The sequence below is a fragment of the Saccostrea echinata genome, unplaced genomic scaffold (genome assembly GCF_033153115.1).
Source record: "Saccostrea echinata isolate AGI-Se365-2 ecotype Australia unplaced genomic scaffold, CSIRO_AGI_Sech_v1 ptg000014l, whole genome shotgun sequence".
NCBI lineage: Eukaryota > Metazoa > Mollusca > Bivalvia > Ostreida > Ostreidae > Saccostrea > Saccostrea echinata.
Window position 1 is genome coordinate 9,638,905 of NW_026889763.1, and position 24,262 is coordinate 9,663,166.

General features: G+C 30.3%; 2 protein-coding genes across 4 annotated transcripts in view; both read left to right on the plus strand.

Moving 5' to 3' along the window:
• Window positions 1–24,262, plus strand: part of LOC133187205 (coatomer subunit zeta-1-like) — a 406,408-nt gene that overhangs the window by 213,912 nt on the left and 168,234 nt on the right. The window lies entirely within an intron of this gene.
• LOC133186728 (homeobox protein abdominal-B-like) overlaps window positions 1–24,262 on the plus strand; it is a 123,479-nt gene that overhangs the window by 54,362 nt on the left and 44,855 nt on the right. For 2 of the 3 annotated variants that reach the window (XM_061322005.1, XM_061322006.1), the window contains exons 3-4: window positions 21,794–21,921; window positions 22,119–22,245. The gene's annotated coding sequence lies outside the window, so the exon portion shown is untranslated. The remainder of the gene's footprint in view (window positions 1–21,793; window positions 21,922–22,118; window positions 22,246–24,262) is intronic. The other variant, XM_061322007.1, reaches the window with a different exon arrangement.

Sequence of the window (24,262 nt, forward strand, 5' to 3'; positions counted from 1 at the left end):
TTTTATTTCGAGAGAATTTAAACAAACCTTTATTATTATGCTGATTTTCCATTTGAATACCTGGATTTTTTTTTCTTCCGCATCCGCTACAATTTCCTACAATATACAGTCAATCAAATACACTTGTTCAAAATTCGAAATAAAGAACTAGATATTCTCTAACCCTTTTCTAAAAACAAAAAACAAAAACAAAAAAAAAATTCTGTATTTCTTTTCTTTAAAACAAAATCTTATAAGGAATTCCATAGACAACAGCAAAGTGTTCACTGCTACTCCCAAATGCTCACTACTACTGCTCATAGATGGTTTTGCCTACTGTCTTATTCTTAACACGCATGCTTGAATGCAACAGTAAAATAAGAGGCGGATCCAGGAATGTTTATACAGGAAAGGAGAATTTCCTGTTAATGAAATACTAGCAAAGTAACCCGAAAGTTATTTTGACGGGGGAGGGGTGTAATTAAACAATACAACGACATCAAAAATATCATCTCTTGATTTTCTATATCTTTTGTGAAGGATATTCATATAAGGCAGGGTGTTGGGGGAGGGAGGTGGTCAGTCACGTACTTAGGATCATGAGTAACTTTAGACGATAAAAAAACGTACTAGAAACACTAAGGAAAAATCACAATTAATTCTGCCATAGGTAAAATGTCTCCAGGAACCTTTAAGCATTTTACTTTCCAGTACTACGTCATACATCATAAGATGTTTGACTCTATCTAAAAATTATTGTTCCGAGGTAACATCAGGCACGTAGGAAATAGTTTCACTTGGGGGGTGGGGGGGTGGCAACCATACATTTTCAGTTGGGGGGGGGCCAGGATCAACTACAAAAATCCCCCTTCCCCCCGGTTCCTACGGCCATGAACATTCAGACCTGTGAGAAGCAATATAAGGGGAGGGGAGGGGGGCAAAAGAAAATCCTTTGACAGGTAAAAAAAGGGGGGCATAGACGTTTTTACTCAGCGTGGAACACAACCGTAAATTAGCTTTTTTGTGTATTGTATATGTTGGCAAAAGTGTTGGGGGGAAGTCCCTCCCCCCAACATTACGGTTTTTACAGGTCTCACATTAGCCATTAAATTGATTTTAATAAGACACACATACGAAAATTCACGAAAATACTTTGAATAGGGTAAAATGCCTTTTGATTAATGATATAAAATGTTTTGTGAATTTTTAATGCATCTTTTTTCAAGAAACACTAAAAATATTACAATATTTTTAAACCTTTGCAAAATTATGATCCATGATTTTTCCGTAGTATTTTCTGATATAAATAAATAAAGTTATCGGCAAATGTTCATTCCTGTCAAAAGCTTTTGAATTATATTGAATAATTTTGGTTGCTAGGAAATTTGGTTGGTAGAATTTTTTTCATGAGGAAATAACCCTTCCTCCGCCTTCCCTGTTAAAAATTCCTGAATCTGCTAATCTTTTTTTTTTTTTTTTTTTTTTTTTTTTGGTTATGCTATCATAGGGTTTATTCAAGTTTCAAGCATGCATATTAAAAAGGATAACACAATAGGCAATACTATCTATAAGCAGTGACAACTAGTGAGCAGTTGGCAGTGGCAGTAAACAGTTGGCGTGCAGTGGCAGTGTACAGTTGGCATGTACAATTAGCAGTGGCAGTAATCAGTTGGCTACCGTTTTTGGATTCCATACTCTTACGACTTAGAAAAAAATACCTCTGTAATTTCTTTCTTACAGGATAAGATAATTTATTCACAAAAAGAAATACTGGAGGAGAATTCGAACATTTATTTTCTTAGTTGTAAAGCATTTTGAGAAAAGGTTCACTGACATTTTGCCTACATGTAGCAATAAACACTTTCATGCGTTGTATTAGCACAGATTTAAGATTTTTATTGAACCAAGATACACATCTCATAGATAAATACCATACAAACCATGAATACATATATAATTTATGTGTCACATATAAACAAGATGAATAGTTTAATAAGTATAAGAGTGATCATGACAGCACTTAATGAAACAGTTGAATGAACCATAAAATACAACTGTAACTGTACCAATTACTTACATGTGTGATTTGGAAACCACATGTCATGAAAAGTTACATTTGTGGACAAAATGGCACCCCTAGCTATTAGATGATATCATTTGTAAGCACCATTCTAACCACTGATAATAAAAAAATAAAAATACCAGTTGATGATCAAATGTATAACGTCTTTATTATTTTATAATATTTTTTAATATCATTTCGGTTATTTAGTTACACAACCTATTGCAACGTATTACGTTGCGAATTTTCATAAAGGTTAGTGATTGCCATTGTGTGTTACATGCATTGCAACATCTCACATAACTAATGGTTATTATATCATTAGTACTGATCACAAAATGTTAAAATTGATCAGTTATGTGTTATCTATTTGTGCAATTTACAATATTCGTGCTTCTACATATTTCATTAAATATCAATGTCTACCATTTATGCTATTCCAACTATGGAAAAAAAAAGCTGTTTTAGCTGTTCATTGAGAGAAACTCTTGTATATTTGTCCCAAATAGAATTAATATTAAGCAAAATTAATGATATAAACCATTATTACGACTTGTAATTTCAAATTATTTAGAATAACACCAGTACTTCTCTTTACACAAAATATCCACTCCTTGTATCTCTAACAAATTATAATAATTTTCTGATTATATTCTCAGTAAGCGCTTTTTTGTGCAGTATTATTTTTTTAACTTCAGATAGGGATATTGTTTATATCCCATTTCCGATCATAGATTTCTTCAAATATTGTGATACAGTTATGTGAACTATTGTCTTTCTGTCCGCAAAAACCTTTACCTTGGCCATACCGTTTGAAGGGTTGGTGCTAGGGCTTTTTTCACCCGTGTTTTCCTTGCGATAAGACTTTTCTGTAGGTACCAACAATTTTGATCTCATGGCCTTGACCTAGTTCTGAAAAAACTTTAACCTTGACCATGAACTGTCATACGGGGACATCAGTGTTTTACAAACACATCTTGTTAACTTTGTAAGGAAATACATGATATTTTCTCTTCTTTCTATGTTAATTATTTTATAGTAAATTAGAGAGACTGGGTGCAAACTTTGAAGCACACCATCAATTTATCATTCCCAATAATTTTATATCGTTAACTCACTAGAAAAAACATGTGAATCTAGGGAAGGAAGGGAAATATACCTAATTCTTTTGTCAATAAATAAACGAAAGTATTCTTATAATAATAAATCCGGATGGCCAAGTTATTAAAATTGCTTAATGATTGTATACTTTGGAGATATAAATAATTTGTTTAGTCAAATAACAGAAATCCATAGTGTAACAACAGACTTAGATACCCGGTATAGTATGTAGGTCATGAAAGTGTTAGCAGTCTTGGAAGAAAGTTGAAAGAATTCTGAAGAATGGTTATCCGGAGATTGCTACAGTTACACTAATCTACTATTCCTATATAATGCATATAGTTCAAAATCTGAAGAAATGCTGATGAGTTAGCCCAAATAAAACTACATTAGTCAGATATCATAACCAATCAATGAATTATCAATTGATCAATCAGCAACGTAAACAAATATTCACTATTCAAAAATGTGCAACTAAGCATGTATGGCATCCATTTCTTAACACAAACTAGCAATAAGCATATAAAAACATATCAAAGAACAATTTAAATACAATCAAATTTAATAACAATAGATGATGAAATAGTTTTTAAAAAGAGTCAGAAATCACTATTACCATAAAGAAAAAAAAGATTTAATGAATGTGAAATAAATGCATGAAGTCAAAAAGGCTATGTTGACAGCAATATTAACGATCATTAGAAGCTGTAACCTTAGCTACAGTTTACTCGCTGCCTACACTAGAATGCGAGCAAACAAAACGTGGTTTTGAAGAAAAAAAATCTTTATTTAATTTGCATAGAATTTGCAACCTTTGATTCTTTTTGTGGAATTTACTTTGGAAATTATTTGATGATGTCACCAATTAGTGAATAACCTTATAAATTCCTAGACCTGATTCTATGATTTTGAAAAGGGGATTCCCAACAAGTCCTGAAAACTGCATCCTTAAAAGAAAATTATGTTTACGTAAGTCTAGTCATAGAATATTGTTCTCTGTCTAAAGACCTGCCGCATTCTAAACCTTGATCGTAATTATGTTATGATAAATGTAATTTTTCCTTTATTGTTTTTCAAAATTTGAATATCGACTTATAAGGAAGAACGAAGAAGGTAAAGTAGGATACAAACACTAGTTCTCCAAAAACCTTAGCTAGGTACACTAACAATTACACAAAAGAAACGCCTCACTTGATATTTAAACGGGAAAAATAGGGCAGTAAATAAAGAAAATGAGGTTCCAATTAATGTTATACTAAGCCTCCTTTTTTACTCTACACCAAAATATTAACAACAGTAAAGGGGAAACTTCGGGAGTACTGTACAATAACATATTCGAGAAGTAGTGTTAATTAGATCTGGATAATTACTTAAAAACTCCAAGGAACATTTAGAAATTTTGAAATCATAAACTTTTACCAAAGTCAATAGCATCGAAGCTTACGATTTTTAAACACTTTGTACAACCATTCCCCAAGATAGATTAAAATCCAAGCTCTTTTGACATCATAAACAACTTTTTTTAATAAAAATGGAACTCGTAAATTTATGTACCTTGTCATTGGTCATCTGCAGAATTATTTTGCTAAAAACATCCTAATTGTACACACAAGTACACCGAAGATGATATTAAAAAGATGCCTGAGTTTCTGATTGACAATATCTACGAAGTTTTTGGGGATAAATTTTTTAACAATCTGTTGGAGTTTCCATGGGTACTAATTGTACACCGAATATTAGCAGACCTGTTTTTGTATTCATATGAAGCAGAATTTATTCAAAAACTTCTAAATGAAAAGAAGTCTCTTGACGTTTTTATGAATTAACAATATTCGTTTTCATTCCTACGTTGATCCGATATATCTATTTGAACTCGAAATATATAAGAAACAACAGAGTCTGGCACATCTGTTTAATATATTTTACTAGAAGAAGACACGAATGGCAAACTTACAACACTTTATGATAAACATGATGAGTTAAAATTTTCTATCGTCAACTTTATTTTTGTAGCAATATACCATTATCACCTTCATATGGAGTTCACATCTCCGAGTTGATTCAATATGCAAGAGCTACGTAACAACAAATATTATTTTTTTCAACCGAGGCAAGCTATTGAAAAATAAATTGATATAAAGATATCATCAGTCTCGTTTAAAGTCAACATTTTGCAAATTCTATGGTCGATACAATGACTTGTTTGCAAATACAATATCGTTAAGTCGAATATTGACTTTCGTACAAATTATATATATTCACACTGAATTGTCTACGCATTTTTTGCCGTTCGCATGACCGGTTGACAGGTGATGCTTTCTCCACCATGGCATCTGATCCCACCTCTGATGTTTTTAGAGCTCCATGTTTGCTCTGCTCCCAATTTGTATTGCACCAATGGACTTCTGAGTTTGAAGATTGTTTGTTATCTTCATATTTCACTTCTAAGATTAGATATATATGTCACAGTCACTAAAATAAACAGTGAGAATTATACAAGCAGCCTTGCCTTTAAATCATACCAAATCTGCCATTCACCTCAATCTGATGAAATGTAAATGAAAAACACTGTAAGAGTATGAATTTTTTAAGACCTCAATCTATATCCCTAATGAGATTAGATGTTTTTTATACGGTACTGAGAAAGTTAAAAAAAAATAATAATCAAAAATATGGACGTTATCGCTTGTTAAATACATTAGCTTATTAAAGGATAGGACAGTTTTTTACTATTATGTAAGTCACAATAAATCTTTTTTGTGGCATTTTAAAGGTGTCTTTCAAAGAAGATCTACAAAACGTATCTACATGTAATACAGAGAGAGACTTAAACGTAATTGTGAAAACGTAAATTTAATCACTTGTGTTTCTAAATAAAATGACTAAAAAAAATTCTGAAGATTCATGCAATATGTTTGATCATTTTCAAAAGCAAATAAAAAATTTACCAATTTTACTATATTTTTCGAAGCATCAACGTTGGTCACTATGTTTATATAAGATGTTCATTTAAGGTAATTAAAAATCTATCATATATGAAGTTTAGCGAAGGCAAAGTCAACCTTAGACTTTGAAAACGTTACATTTTATTTCCCTTTTAATACCATTTTATCTTCGCAACACATTTTTAGATACATGTATATGAAAAAATGTTAAGTAAAAACAAGGCTTAAAGTTATTTTTGTATGCACTATGTTCTTAAATTTAAAAGGTAAATAGTGATTATAGTGTCGTAAATTCTGTATACAATATGAAACTCTTGTAATCCAGGTGCCTAGATGGCGTTAGCATCGCGCTCCTCTGGTAGGAACAGATGCTTAGAAGGAGTGTTGACTGGTCACCACCAACATGACCCCTCTGTTTTTTTCTTTAAGATAAACGGATTAGTCCAAAGTCAAGATTAATAAAAAAAAAAAACATTGGCTTATTAACAATTTGTATGAAACATGTCAGTCAAAATACGAATCAATTGTAGGTTGTATTTGCAAATAAGGTCTTTATAACGACCATAGAATTGGCGATATACTGACTTTAAAAAAAATTGTTGAAAGCCCTGTAACATTAACTTATTTGCAACAAGCCTGCCTCGGTTTGAAAATCAATCGTATTCTCGTTGCTCTTGTGTACCAAATCAGTTTAGAGACTTAAACATGCAGGTGATAGTGAAAATTTACTGTATGAATATGGGAAGAAAAAGCTGAAAACATCCCAATTGTCATAGGGTTCAGTTGTTAGTTCGTCATTAACGTCTTTGGTCAGTAAAACATCCAAATACGAGTGTGAATCAGATGTGGAAGATTCTTTGATTTGTTTCATTTCAATTTCACTGGGATATATCGAGTCCACATATGATTGAAAATAACTGTTAATTGATAGTATATATATCTTAAGGTCGAGTTGAATGCCACACATCAGAATTTTTTTTCTTCTTCTCGTGTAGAAGTTTTTTTAAAATAAATTTTGCGCTATAGAATATAAAAATAGGTTAGCTAATAATGGGCACAATGAGTTTCCATTAGAATTCCAAAATTTATTGGAAGATCTGGTCTCTAAAGACCAGATATATATATTTATCTATCATTGAAGAATTCTGTCATCTTTTTAATATCAAATTCACAATGCTTGCATTGTGTGTAGAATCAGAATGATTTTTAAGAAAGTAATTTAAATGATGACAAAATGTGAAGCTATTTTATGTTAATGGTGATATAGGATGATTATACTTGACTAAAGCTTTTTTTCTTGTAAATATTTTGCCAATGAAGAGCTAGAGTGCATTCCTATTGTGAATGGTATATTCTTAAAGTCTAAATAAAATCGAATTGAATTATTTTGCATAGATATTCATATATATATATATATATATATATATATATATATATATATATATATATATATATATATATATATATATATATATATATATATATGTAAATTTTCCTCAGTGATCCATAATTAACTTTTTTTTTTAATTTGGCAGTCTCTGTAAAAATTGTATAGTTTTTATAGCTGTTACATAAATTATATCAAAACACAAATACCTTAAATTGAGCCTGTGATTGGTATGGAAGAAAAGCTTTAACATATGTTTCAAAGTATCAAAAAACTACAAATTAAGGGCTCAACTGTAAACGAATCCCTTTCACACCAATTTACACCACAAATAACCGCAGAAAGATGCATCTAAATGAACCAAAATGTCAAAGTATAGTTTTCCCTTTGTATAAATATGTCATAACCCTGCATTAAAGGCATTAGGAAAAATTGTAATTAAAAGAAGGAAGCAACATAGTTATTATTTCAAATCAATAAAAATACCTGCATCTTTCCTCAAACACGTGTGTTCTCTTCCTTTTATTTCTAGCCAGTATGGATCGGCAATTATGTAACTTACAGTTTACACATGCTGGCAGAATTATCTAACAGCTATTAAGAAAGTATTTCATTCAAAACTTGTTTCCGTAATTATTCAAAACAAAGTGATTATTTTTTACACCCAAAGTCCTGTTTTGATTTTATTTTATCTTGCCTATGCATGAAATAGTATCTATAATCTAGATTTTTTTTAGTATTAATATTTCATTAATATGAAAAAATGAATATGTAACCAAAGTTTGCGAATATCAGCCTAAACTGATACACTTTTCTTTATTTTCTTTTTTCTTTTTTAATTATGTGTATGTGTGTGAGTGTGTGGAGTACCATTTATATTTCTTTTTATACCGAGTATTAGAATATAATATTTACATTGTATGTGTGTGTGTGTTGAGGTGGCAAAAGAAAGAGTTAAGTGTTAGTTTCAGGTTCTCCAAAACCACAATACCGGAGTTTAAGTTCTTCAATCTAAAAAAGATATTTCTAGATATTTTTCTTTCAATTTTCAAATGATGTTTTATTGAATATTTCAAATTCAGATTATGATATGAATGTCTTTAATCCAACAGACAAAATATATATACATACATCAATGTAGCATAAAAATCACAGTGTCAAAACAAATGCAGCATATTTTCCCTATCATTATACATACATCCATAGATATGCCAACCCATTTAATGTGATGAACATTATATCAGGACTTTCATCTTTAAAAATATATACTAGTATTTAGAAATAAGTGTTTATTATTGGGTATTTATGAGGTTATAACCGACTTGTGAGCACGTGATATCTCGCGATATTTCCACAAGAATTAGATCAGTTATCATCCTAATAAACACCAAAAATAAGTACTTAAGTACTTAAAGTATTTCATTTACTTCATATTTTCTATACCTACCTGGATCAAACTTAATACATATAGATATTATTACTTCAGTAGTTGCGAATGCGTAATCTTGGTTGCCTTACCCCAATCTGGCCTCTTATCTCTCTTCCTAATATTAACCACGCCTACCGACGTAAAGGTTACCAAATAAGGAGATAAAGAAATGGTCCAGAGATTGTGATTTCGTAGAGAAGGTATAACAGTGGATTTCACTGGTACGGTTAATATTTTCCATATTTAAAATAAAGCAAATGTAAATATTTCGTAGTATTTGTCTATTTTCTACAACGTTAATGAATTGAATAAATATTTCAAAAAAAGGAGAAAAAATGTGTTACCATCAAAAGGAATAAATCAAGGCTTATAAGAATGAATGATAAAGTATTTAAAAATAAGACTGTCCTCTACAAACATATAGTAATCATTAATGAATTAAATTAATATTTTTAAAAATGGGGGGAAAATGTGTTACCATCTGATGGAATAAATCAAGGCTCATAAGAATCAATGATTAAGTGTTTAAAAATAAGACTGTCCTCTACAAACACATAGTAAATTGTCTTATTGTCATTTGTCTTATTGTCATAGAGATTAATATTTTTTTCGTGATAAGTTTAATCATTCTTAGTTTTTTTTCTGAATTTTTTGTAGAGTTATACTCAACAACGAAGAAATAATATTGTAAAAAGAACGAAGAAATCACAGTATTTCACTGTTGAAAATGTAATAAATCACAGTATTTTACTGTTTAAAATGTAATAAAAACTTCATATCTGATGAAAAGATAAATTTGTACGAATAAATTGTAAAGTAGGGGAAACACTATGATTGTACTTATAATCCAGATTGTCGCAATCAGCGAAGGAAACATTCAAAGTTGGTCATGAAGAAGAAATGATTCAACCTATCAGGCAAGTTTTTATACTCAAACTCAGTAAAAAAAATCATAAAATATTTTCTGTGGATAGAGAATATAACAAATCGAGCACTGTAAAGGGGGAAATGTGCTATTTTCATCATAACAACTTCCGGGGTGGCCACTTTAGATGACAAATGTCGCCATATACTGTAAAATTAAAGTATTATATTTAGCGTGTACAATATTTAGCGAGAAATTGACTTTTAAACCAGTTAGCGAAGTTTTGATCTAGCGCTTTCCTTAATGTTCCTATTTCTGTGTATTTGTGCAAAACATTTAGCGTTGTACTTGAATTAGCGAAAGTTGCTTTCCGCCAAATTAAAGGCGCTAAAAAGAATACACAGCCAAATGTAATGTGTTTACAGTATAGGACGAACTTTGCAACGACCTCCACAACAAAATAAGGAATATATTTTAACTGTAAAATCCTATTATCTAAAGCAATATTTTTAAATCAACGGTCGAATTGTTCCAATATAGTTCACCGACTTGTATATATGGTCGCTTTCCAATATATGTACTGTTTTTTTAATTGTGAAATATTCTCTTCTTTCACTTTTGAAAATTTATTGAATTCTGCAGTTATTTTCATTTTTTTATTTATATGTATTGTAAAGTAAGCAACCCCACCCCACCCCCATAAAAGGAATCCAAAATCGGCTGAACTTCGGTTAACCATTATAGTCAATGTATTTATAAAATTGTTAGGGAATTCGAAAGTCTTATCAGATTTCAAATAAATATATATGCATTGTAGCTACATGCATTTACATTTCAGAATATAAAATGTCAACAACAAAACACTTTTGTTATATGTGATCCGATTTACACACGATTTACTAAATAGAGGATTGTTCTCCTGACGACATATTTACTTTACGTTTACACCCTTATTAGTATGTAAGTGCAATGTAATTCAACAACCTCTCATATCATTCTTCGACATAAAATTAAATATCACTCTTAAAAAAGCTAACCAAATATATTTGTCAATGAATGATTTAAGTCTTCTACAAATTCTTGCTGTTAATACGATGGGCTTGAATTTTTAATTGGGCTCCTCAGGTTTCATCCGGTGCCACGATGCCAAAATATTTACAGTTTATTACTATAATAGCACTTTTAAGTGAATTCATTAAAAATATAAAAAAAGTAATAGGACCCCAACAAGATATTATCAGAAAAGCCCATCTAAGGATTTTTGCTTAAGTCTTTTTCATAGTAAACACGAACTGAAAATGTCGACTCACCGTGGATTTGGTTGATCAACTAATTTTATTACACCTCAGTGCTGCATTTGATAGTCTTTTAATGCTCAGCATAATAGCCTAATTGCAAAACTAGTATAAAAAAGTCAATAAAAGGAAAAAAGCCTCGCGTGAATCGTGTTAAATAGAACATCCAGTATACAATGCGAGGTAACGATATGAAAAAGGCTAATTAGGCAAGTGTCATTTATACAGGCGCAATCCTTCATTGTTACCTGTAAATTACCCTAATTACCCAAAATGTTTGCCCACTAGATCAATCATTTAATGAATTTTAAGAAAAGTTTGGAATCATTTCAACACTTTTGTTAATGTAGAAATAAATTTGTTAGCATTGAAAATATTTTTTTTTCTGAAAATCGTAAAATATAAATATATATTAAATCAGGGTTTCAAATACAAACAAAGAGCAAATGCATGTAATTCTAAATTCTACTTTAGTTTGTACATGATTTAAAAAAATGATGTATTGCACTGTCAAAAGGTCTGCCGTTTGGTGTGATTTGACGAAGAGAGGTAAAATTTTGCGGGTTATTGTAGTTGTATTTCTTTTTTAAGAAATCCTGCATAAATATTCATACACACATTGTTAAGTGTAGTAAAGTAACTCCAGAATTGGATACAAATTCTGTGTATATCTAATCAACATGTATCATTTATCATAACAGATCATGGTGTATCAGGTTTTGGACATATTTAATTTTGAACTACATTAATGACGCCGGGTAATTAAAAAGTTGAACTTTTCTATTCAAACTTCTTTGTAATACAAAAACTGAGCATATGTTACAATGTACAAGACGATGTTTAATCCTTTGTTGTATAAGGTCGGCATTGTGTAAAAACCTTTTCCAACTATTTTTAAAATAATTACGAGTAAAATTATACTGCACAATAGCGGATAATATGGGCTATGCTCGACATAATTGCTGCGTAACTACCATTTTGAGATAAATCAATCCAAGTTTGTCGTTTTTATTTCAGAAAATTCAGTTTCCTTTTATTCCTCAGCACCTTGTACGTAGCTAACACGTAGGTCCTGGATCTGGACACTTTAATTGTAATGGAATCCGGTGTATATTGTCTCTCTGAGACGACTCAAATGATTGGCTGTCCAAATGGTAATGGCTGATGCGCGCGCCCGGATAAGTTGTTTGGCACTGGACGAAGGAAAGGCCTTTAATCAAGCAATAAAAAATAAGTGATATCCTTTCTCATACCTATGATTTATTACAAAAATAGGTATTCATTTACATAAATCTCATTACTTCACACTTTTATGGCCTATTCCAATAAAGCTCTTTTGCGACAGGAATCGTAATTTTCAGCAGCCTTTCTGTGTGATATTGATAGTATTAATTGTGTTTAGATTTCAGCCTGATCAAAAGATTGGCTTATTTTTCAGTTTTTATTACCTTTGTAGCCTTTCGGTAGGATGTGGGGTTTTACTTTTTCATTGTAAGGGGAGACAATATACCACAGATTGCACACAGTTTCTTTCCATTGCTCTGCAGATGGCGCAATCCATCTAAACTTGTTTGAAAGTGACACCACTTCTTCGATAAACATGGGTATTACACTTTACTCTTGTTAAAGAGTAAATCCAAGATACGAAATTTCTTTTCTATACTTAACGGTTACATAGGGATGAAAGTATTGCTTAGCCCAATAAATGAGCTAAAATAGCTCGGTCATAACATGTATATGCATTGAAAAGTTTGACTTATGTGATCAGGTGTATGGAAACTAATATTAAAATAAAAGCACATCCTTTCTTTTAGTATTGTTTACAATGTTTGAGGGCCTTGCTTTCACTACTGCTGAGTAAATGTATCTATATGTGAAAGGTTTTATTACGGAGTCTCTTACAATCCCATTTTTTAATGACACTGTAGCAAAGATTGTGCAATTTGTTCTCAATCTTATCTTTCTTCGCAACCTCTTGTGATAATCCTTTCAAGCTCAACACCTATGATATCTTTCTTGATGTTTCATTTCTTTATTTCTTGTGCTCCTCTGGTGATTATTTTTACAGCCGTTTTATAGTTTTTTCTTGCCTCCACCACAGTCTCACATCATTCAGTGTACTATAAAATACATCAAACTTTAACTTTATCAATGAATTTCAAACAAACCACTTATTTCAATGTTCATATTTTCCTTAACATTGATTTTTAAGTCAAATAATTTAAGACAAATATGATCTTTGATGCAAGGATACGAAATTGATAGTGGTGGCAATGTTTTTTAAGTGAAACTAATTGCATCTCTTGAAAAACAAACATTAGTTGAGACAATACATATCAATTCTATTTAATAGGTATTTATAGAAAAAATGTAAAATAACCTTTGATTCTAAGATATGGAACAAATAATGAAACTTAAAATTGTAGAGTGAAGCTCAACAACACCGTAGATGTCATTCAAGAAAAATATGAGTAACATAATATCGATTTGTTTCTTATACATTTTATATGTAGAAGAACTTATAGAAGAAGGTATATAATAAATGTAAAATTTCAATCTTCAAAACTGCATTCGCACACCAAATGACGGAAAACTTTGGAATAAATGGTGTTTGAATTCTTTGACAAAGTTGAAGTTTGAAGACATTTTTACATGTCGTACACTGAACAATGTGAGACTCTATACGATGCCATAACGTCTATAAAAATTCCATGGGTCACTCTTATCACAACGAACGATAACTTTGTCAACGTATCAGTTCATTGAATCTTCCGGACGAACTGCCCACGACGTACATGTAACACCCCCAGGAACCAGTGAAATTTTGATTGCCACGAACATTGATCCCCCTGATTAAAAATGATTCCGTGGTCCTTACGTAATATTTCTAACAAAGAAAAAATTAAAATCGAAAAGACAAGCTGCTTTCTCTCCAAATGAGGCATTTGAAATATGATAGTTATTGCAATTATAATTGTTCGAAAAATAATATTAAAAAACATATACGACAGACCAGAAATGTCGATTTCTACTTTTTCCTTCACGGTGTTAACTCGTGTTCTTTTTCGATCCATTTCTCTGAAAACTAAAACTAAGCTCTAGTACAGAATTTTCCAGCTGCATGGTTGTTAACTAAATCTGCTATTTCAAAATGAAAGAGAGTGACATAATCATTTCTGAAGAATACAAAACATTTGTTTATTACCTTAAGCTCTAGAAAATATATTCAAAAAGTTTCGGTTCTGTATTATTTTGTTTTTTCTTTAGACAAAAAAATTTTCACTGTGATTTGCTTTTGTTTTTACTCATTAATTGCTGCAGATAATACAAAATTAATACTTTTCTTTTAAATTTAATTTAACATTATAAAGTTTATGTGACCTCACTTTCATGAAATTGTTCGTTTAGAATTTTAAATGTGTTATTATAGACAAACATATTTTTGAACATAGATGTGTTATATCACAAATTACGTTGTTTACTGGGCGATTACATGTAAATGCCAAATTCACCATTAAACAACTGTGTTGTTATTGTTAATTTATAATATGAATTATGTAACATTTCCTTACTAATTTCTTTAATTATAACGTAGCTTTATTTTATTTTATTTTTTGTAGCTCATACTATGAGACACTAACCAAAGGTGGAGAAAAATAAATAACACTTACTTTGACTTTCATTTAAAAATACACCTCCAAGACGTCAAAAACAAAAAAAATGTTATTTTGTTTAAGAGTAAAAAACATTTTCTGTCTGAAAATGTAAGCTATAAACATAGAAAGATAGTACATGTTTTATCTTGATCCGCATAAAAAATGAATTATTTTCACCGAGTGTAACTGCTTACATGAAATATGGAGATAGCGAACAGTATGTATTGTTTTAATGGACTTTGAGCTTGAACACTGTTAGTTATCATTATATTTCATTCAGGTTCAAAGTACATTTAAGCAATACAAACCGGGAGCAGGGCAAACACAAACCTCCAAAAACATTAGAGGTGGGATCAGGTGCCATGGAAGAGTGAGCATCCCCTGCCGACCGGTCACACCGCCGTGTGCTCTTTGTCATGATCGAAAAAAAACGAAAAATTCCGTAGACAATTCAGTGTGTAAATTATGGTCTAACAATTAGTATGAAAAACGGCAGTCAGCATTTGACTTAATGATACGTTGTATTAGCTGACAAGGTCATTGTATCGACCGTAAAACTTGCGAAATGATGACTTGAAGAATACAAAATGTGAAAACATTGATGATGGTAAATCATGTTGTATGGTTTTTTGTGATCTTTCAAAGGCTTTTGATAGAGTATGGCACAAAGGTCTCATTTTTAAATTAAAAACTTATGGTATATCTGGTGATCTTCTCCAATGGTTTTCCAGTTATCTAGGTCAAAGGTCACAAAAAGTTATGTATAAGGATCTGTTATCATCAAAACAAGATATTTTTGCAGGTGTACCTCAGGGTTCTGTTTTAGGACCACTATTATTTCTCATTTATATTAATGATGCTGCTGAAAATATGATTTCAATGTGTAGATTGTTTGCGGATGATAATTCCCTTCAACAATCATCATACAATATATTAGATATGGAATACAAATTGAATCATGATTTACATAATTTGGAACTATGGTCAAACAAGTGGCTTCTTAAATTCAATCCATCCAAAACAAAGGTCGTTTATTTCAGTAAGAAAAACATTTCTGTTATGCCTAAACTATTTTTTAAAGGCGATAGACTGGAGTGTGTTCCTGTCCATCGCCATTTGGGTTTACTATTGTCACAAAATCTTAGTTGGTCAGAATATATTGATGGTGTTATAAACAGTGCTTATAAAAAAAACTAGGCCTCTTAAAGAAATTGAAGTTCAAAATGGGTAGAAAAAACTTATCAAAATTGTATATTTCGTTTATCAGACCTATGCTTGAATATGCTTCAGTTGTTTGGGATGGCTGCTCTAAACAAGATTCTGAAAAGCTTGAAAAAGTACAATTAACCGCCGCTAGAATTGTAACAGGACTTCCGATTTTTGTGTCTAGAGAAGCACTATATTCTGAAACTGGTTGGGAAACTTTAAAAACCAGGCGATATATTGCAAAAATGACAACTATGTTCAAAATTCACACGGGAAGAGTACCTGAGTATTTGCATGATATTGTCCCCACCCAATAAGCGTGAGCATGTATCTCTATACAATACCCGTAATAAACAAGATTATATTGTTCCAAGGTGTAGATTAGAATTATTTAGAAACTCTTTCGTACCTGATGCTGCAAAACAATGGAATTTACTAAAAACAGAGGTTAGAGAAGCCATCTCAATCAAAACATTCCGAAAAAACTTGATAACAAAAATTAAAAATCCATAGCGATACACCAATATCATTCATACTAAGCTAATACATTCCTGTATTCTAAATTATGATCTTTATAAACGAAACATTATAAATAGTCCCTTATGTTTATGTGGAAAAAACGAAGATGTGTACCATTTCTTTTTTGCATGCAAAAATTATTCTAATGCAAGAAGTACTCTTTTTAATCGCTTGTTCACTCTTGAATTGGTTACTATTGATATAAATCTATTATTATGTGATGATGTTAATTTGCCTTTACAGATAAATAACAGTATTTTTGCTGCTGTTCATAAATTTATTGACGAAACATGTAGATTTTCTAGTTGATATGCTATTTAATTGCTTTTTCACTTGTATTAATTGTATTATTTTCTTCTATTTTGCATGACAAATTGTTATATATAAGGAGAGGAACTTTGTAAGTTGTAAAGAACTTGTTTCCAATCCTTTTGATGTACTCAATAAAATATGTTCAAAACATGACTTCAAATTAGACTGTTGATATCCTTGTTCCATCAACTTTTTTGTCAATAGCTTGCCTCGTTTTAGAAATTGTTCATACGTAGAGCATCTTCTTCATAGTTTATCAATGGTTTGCTTATGGGGGTATTACTACCTTTGAATGTCACTATATTCTTGAAGGTTTTATTTAACAAATAAAAAAAAATTCAAAAGCTTGAAAATCTTTGTTCTTTCTTATTTGCTGTGTGTGTGGATGTTATTATTAATAAAGTTCCCTTTCTTTAAGGAGTAGGTAAAAATAGCAACTACGAGAGTCTATGGGTAAAAATGCATATTAAATATACAATACTTGTACATGTATATAAAAAACAATATATGTACTTCAAAGTGTACAGACAAAAAAATACAGTATGCCAGAAATTTTCAATGATATTTGAAAACGTTTTTGATTCAATGTCTTGAAAATTTAGGTACAAAACACTTACGATTTTTTAATATTGGTCCTGAACGATGTGAGACTCTATGGGACTCTACCTTTCCATTTTATTTCTATATGCAGATGTCAGGATACTGATTCTAGATGGCTCAGAAAAAAGCCTAATAAATGCTTTAGACCTTTTTCAGGACTAAAACCAAATGCATCTAAAACAAAAGCTATTTAAAATGATTCTGAAATACATTCTGGGAACGCTTTTGTAATGAAAGACTCCAGTGGACAGTAGGAACCATTTACAGCCTTTAGCATTACAAACACCGCCAACCTAAAAAGAAAACGTATGGGAAAAGTATTTTGAAACATGTCCTTAAAACACAAAAAAGATTGTCATGATCAAAAAGAAATTAACTCCAGCAGAGAACGTTACAGTTATCAAAAGTTTACTTTTATCCTACACAATTATCCTGACAAAATAAAAGAATTGGAAAAAAAACTTTTCTACAAATTTATTTGGAAGATAAGATCTATAAAAAAAAAATGCTGCTTTCCTATAAGGACGGTGGACTCAAATTGACAAATATTGAGTGTTTTATTTAATCTTTAAAATTAACTTGGATCTGAAGATAGCTATCTTCAAACTCTGGTTGGATTCCACTGTTCACTGAAATAACAAGCTGTAATATTGATATTTTTTATGATTTGATGATTGAAATTTTTTTTAAACCTCCCATTCATTTTTACAAAAGGAAAAAAAAGGGGGGACACATTTTAAACAGTTAACTTAATGTTGAAAATTTTTAAACAAACTCAGATATATGACATTATAAGCTAAAATATTTCTCCAAAGTAGATATTGTAAAAATCCTAACACTTTCAAATTTAATGAACTGATGAACACAAATATAATGTAGAAATACAAAAATCATTGTCAAAATTTATTAAGAAAATTTTCAAAACTGTTTGTCCTTCTTGAATCATCCATATATATAACTGATTATATGTTTACCTCATTCTTTTCTTCTTCTTTTTTATATACTTGTCTATTTTTTTACCCTTGACTGTAATATTTGTTTGTATATATGTATATATGTACCTCTTGTACCAGTGATCTGGTTTTGAGTGAATAAAGAATTGAAATTGGTTGGATTCCACTGTTCACTGATATAACAAGCTGTAATATTGATATTTTTTTCATGATTTGATGATTGAATTTTTTTTTAAAACCTCCCTTTCAATTTTACAAAAGGATAAAAAAAAGGGGGGGGGTCACATTTTAAACAGTTAATGTTGAAAATGTTAACAAACCCAGATATATGACATTATCAGACAATTTGTGAAAATTCTCAATAAAGATGAAAAAAGATTCTAGAACAATTCAAAATGCATATTTGTTATATCAAACATACACCACACCGAAGTGTGAATCAAAACGGGCAGCAGAGTTACAGTAACAGCAGGAATTTGATTGAAAATTGAATCATAAAAAACATTATTCAATAACAAAAGATACAAGGTTGATAGGGTTTAATTTTAGAATCATACATAGAATTCTTGGTACAAACAATTATTTGTTTTGTATCAAAATTTAGAGAAAATAATTTATGTTCTTTGTGTCAGCTGGAAGTTGAATCAATTGTTTCATATTTATAACTTTTACTGTCCCAAAGTTTATCCATTGTGGTCCCTTATTTTAAACTGTTGAAATAATAAAATTTGATGTATGTACAGTTACTGATAACTTGGTTTTCACAAAGGAGACAAAATTGTTAATCTTAAGAAATTACTTGTTCAACAAAATATTTTCAAGCAATCGAGACAAAAATAAATAATTATACAATACAATCTAAAATGTCATTAAATTCATATATGTGTATTTTAAATTTCAAGAAGAGTTGTACAAATTCAACAATGAAATGTATATGTATACTAGATAGCTTAACTGGAACTGTATATACATGTGTATTTGAAAATACATGTATAGTCATATAAATAATGCCATTGTCATTAGCGATATATATATATATATATATATATATATATATATATATATATATATATATATATATATATATATATATATATATATATATATTGTCTTAAAATTTATATACAAGCCTTCCAGTTACAGTGTGTTAGTGGTTGTGAATGTATGTTTGTATATGATTTAGAAGAATAAAAAAAAAAAAATTTAAAAAAAAAAAAACTACAAAAGTCTCTTACTGCAGTAAGAAAAAAGTCATGCTAGCATATCTTTTTCTCGAATTTCCTTTGATTTCACTTATGTACAAGTAAAATTGATGCAAAGCATCAAATTGCCTGCAAACAAAATGTAGCATTTTTGAAAAGTTTTTTTTCACAAGGAAGCTTTTCAGGAAAGCGCAAGATTTTCAAAGCTGAGTGAACATTTTTATTTCAGGATACACCCCCCCCCCCAAAAAAAAAGAAAGAAAAGAAAAGAAAGAGAAAAAACAAAAATTGCAAGAAAAAAGAAATTCAGTAATTGCTTTTGTACATCAAATTGATTTATCGATAAAGAAAATCAGTGATATATATATATATATGATAAAAATATATTCAAATCTACAGATGAACCACGTTCTGAAACCCTGATCTTTGTCACGTGATGATGCCGCTGATTTCTGCAGACTATGCAGCATGGCGCTTTGATGGACATCACAATAAAATGCAATGTGTAGAAAAAATATCCTTGTTTCATTCGCAGCTGTAGCATACACAAAATTATTTTTACTAGTTTTACAAACTTTTCATTTTTTTTCACTTAAATTATCACTGTAATTTATATCCGGAATATCATAACGATTTGTGTTTATACACTGTATCTTACACTTTCTCAAGTTGGGGAGTACGTGTACCTACTGTAAACCTTTTAAAAAATTAAAAAAATTAATAATTATCTGATGAAGAATGAAAATTGAAATAACACGTAATAACAACATTTAAGACTTTATTTATAGCAAGATTTTAAAACATTTCACGCTAATTTGTATATATCTTATCATCAACGAATTAATTTAACGAACTTAAAAAGAAATAACACCACATTTCCCTACACTTCCTAATACAACCAAAATAGATCGGCCGATAATAAATAGTAAGAAAAAGCCAGAATTGCATACATCGATTTTTACACCAGAGGTACCTTCATTCTATAATAAACAAGTTCTCTATCAACAGTCAGCTACATGTATAGAAATAGGTTTATATTCGAGCATTTTCCTTCCAGATACACACAGGCCCGTAGAACGCAAGGGGGGGGGGGGGGGGCAGTGAGCCCCCCCCCCCCCCCCCCGCTTTTTTCTGAGTATAGTATTTTGCTATAGAGATTTTCCTTTAGATGCTGTCTGGCCCCCACTTTTTGATGCTCTAAGGTCGAGCACTGGCAAATTCAAAGATTTGGACAGTAAATTAGCTTTTTTTTTGGCTTGTCAGATAATTTTGGTTTGGTGCCCCCCCCTTTTTGGTCAGTTGAACCCCCCCCCCCAACACACACACACTTTTGAAATCGTTGCTACGGGCCTGACACAATCTTTTCATATTCACATATCTGATTTTTACTAAACCAAATGCTTAACGGCAGATGAACTCTAGCAACCATTTAAATAAAAAGGTTTAGTTATTTATGTACTATTCAATATAAATCCAGAAGTATAGCACAGATACGGTTTGCTTTATAGAATTTATTGTCTTAAATTACTAGAAACACATAAATGTATTTAATAACCAAATATTTCATTCATTCAAAGAAATATTCGTTCTCTGCTTAAATCTCTGGGAACATACATATATTTAAGACTCATATGTTTATTCACCCAAATGAATATTCACTACTTACTTGTTTTAAAATAACTTTTGCAATTTTATATGTTAATCTACAAAAACAGCTTACGTCAGACCCAATGAATAACATATGCATTTATGTAAACTATACATGTATGCATTGAATGTGTTATAAACAATAGGTATTTTCTGAAGTATTTGTTACAAACTGTAGCTGTTTTCTGAAATACATTCGAAAAACTATACATGTTGTTGTTTTATTTTAAGAACTTGTTATAAATCAAAGTTGTTTTCAGAAGTACATGTACCAGGGTAAACTATATTTGTTTACTGTTATGAACTAAGTTGTTTTCTGGGTTACTTGTTAAAAATCGGGTTGTTTTCTAAAGTAATTGTTATAAACTGTACACTGTATTTGTTTTTTAAAGTACTTATTATGAACTAAAGTTGCTTTCTAAAGATGTTTTTGGGTTACTATTTATAAATTAAGCTGTTTTGTGAAGTACTTGTCATTAACTAGAGTAATTTTCTGAAGGAATTTTTAGAAACTACATAATGATTATTTTTTAAGTTCTTGTTGCAAACTATATTTGTTTTGGAGTACCTTTTATAAACTAGAGTTGTTTTCTTCAATACTTGTTTAGTATACACATTATTTTCTTTCTTTTTAGAACCCCTAACAATGACTATGATGACGTCACTGGAACCACCAACATGGTTCACTCCTGGAGGTAGTAATTAGTATGCACAGAAGAAAAACAGCTCTGAGATTTACGACCCGTGGTTTGCGTTCCAGAGAGTAATCAAATTTAAAATATTCAACAATGGAATATGTTAACATTGAATTATTATCATTATATATCAAGATAGTGTATTCAAGGACTTTTTTCCCATGTTACATATTCATTATCATAGATGTTTTGCAATTTAAATGAAATGAATGTAATTTAAATATGATATAATTTAAAAATATTCTTTAATTCTATTTTTTTCTAGGATGGAAGATTTAAGTGCAACAAATCATAACTGAATTTATGCTGAGAGCGACATCATATTCTTTTCTTATTTTTATTCTAGCATCAGGATCTTTTAAACAAATTTGGACTTAATCCACAAAAATGAGGTAATGCACATTAAATATCAACCTCCGTTACCTTGTTAAAAATTTATATACCTATTTATTTCTTAAATATGACTTTGTTATAATTCGACGGCTAAAGGTCAAGTAAATTTGTCCATGTATTTCACAAAAGTATTACTTCTTTCACCCCCTTTTGGACCCCAGAACACCCTATGACGTCCTATCTGTTCTAGTCTGTTATGGCTGCCCCCAGCTAACTGTGAGAGATATGAGTGATTTACGCTTACTGCGGTGGGTCCTCTATCTGAACTCTGAATTTACATTAAATTTTCATTGGCTACAATTTCAATGATTTTATGCAGAAATATTTTTGGCTCTGTCTACAGGCAATCAAGGGGACTGCCGAAAATTGTCATCTGATAAATTTTAAACATGTTTGAGAGCTTAAATTAAAAAAAATGCAATTATTTAATGATTATATACCATTAAGATATATAAACCTCAAAGTGTATTTACTTAGTGTTGATTTTATTTTTATGAATTCGTTTTAAAACACAAATTCCAGATTTATATTAATCTAGAATCTCTTTTCAATCTTAGATATTAGTGAAAGAGTTAATTATGAACAACTACAGATTTGACAAAGATTTCGATGTCTCTTAACTTTTACATAAGGAATTATTCCTAATTGACCCTAGCTAAGCATGGATTTCCTCAAAGTGCCAAATTACGCAAGCTGGGACAAATTTTGATGACAAAGTTATGGCCAGTTTATGTTCCAATCAGATAGATCGTAAACATGTTTATATGCTGGGAATGCCGAGAGGGGGGCTGTACCGGGCCTCAGCCTGGATTTCTGATTAAAAGTAGATAGTTAGAACAATTAAACAAACACTCACACACATGTTCTCACGGTGTTCCGGCGATTAATTAGCTCTGTCTCTAATTAGGTACCTCTCTCGTTTTTATGTCTTTTATCATTGGTCGGTCGTAAAATTTTGGACCACGGGTAAAACTAATTTCATATGGAGGGTCTGGAATCTATTTGACCCACGGTTGACCATGGCGCGCAATTTTGTCTGGTCATAAAAACGAAATTTCCGAGGCTATCCTCTGTAAATATTTAATATAGTAATATCGCCAATATTCTGTCTCCAGTAACCCTCAAAAAGCACTTGTTATGTTTGGATTTATATTGTCTGAAAAAAGATTTTCCAAAATCAACATCAACATTCGCAGATCTATTTTCATACCATTTTCAAGTATTTCTGAATTTTTCACCTCAAAAGACTTTCAGGTAATATATTTTCAAACACTTCTTCAATTAAAAAATGAAGAAGCGATGCTTTATGAATAATTTTTCAAATTTTATGATTCTACAATAAATTGTAACTATTTGATATACGTGTTATTAATGATTTGTTTTTTTTTTATTGAAGTATGTTAATTTTTTTTCTCGTTAATACATAAGCTTTATATTTTTACACTTTTTAAATATCAATATTTGTAATGGATTAATCTTTATATTAACAGGATTATGTAACAGAGTTCGTTTTTCAACCATTATTTTAATCGATGATTTAAATTTTATTAACAAATATTCAAGAAAATTTCTCATTTTTTTTTCTTCCTCGACAATCCAGCTGCACAAAAGTCAAACATTCATATTTTTATATACTATTTTGCACACGATCAATTTTCATTCAATGATCTTTCCCCTGAGCAATACAAGAGTTGAATGTCTTATATCCTTTTTTGTCTGTTAAGAAAAGATAAATTACATTTATCTATAGGAATATAACCTCAATCATTAAATTTAATAGATAATTTTGAATGTAGAATTATAATTGGGAAAATTTTAAATTCACAGATTTAACTGACGAAAGACCTTTTTTATCATCTGCGAGATATAATGAATTAAGTAAGATTTCCTTAATTGAAGTTCGCTTAAAAGAAATATATTTTTTTTATTTATTTATGATTTTTTATGTTTAAAATTGCAGGCTGCTATACAAATGTATGACATTTATGTGGCCATTTTTTTTCTTCCTTTCTTTTT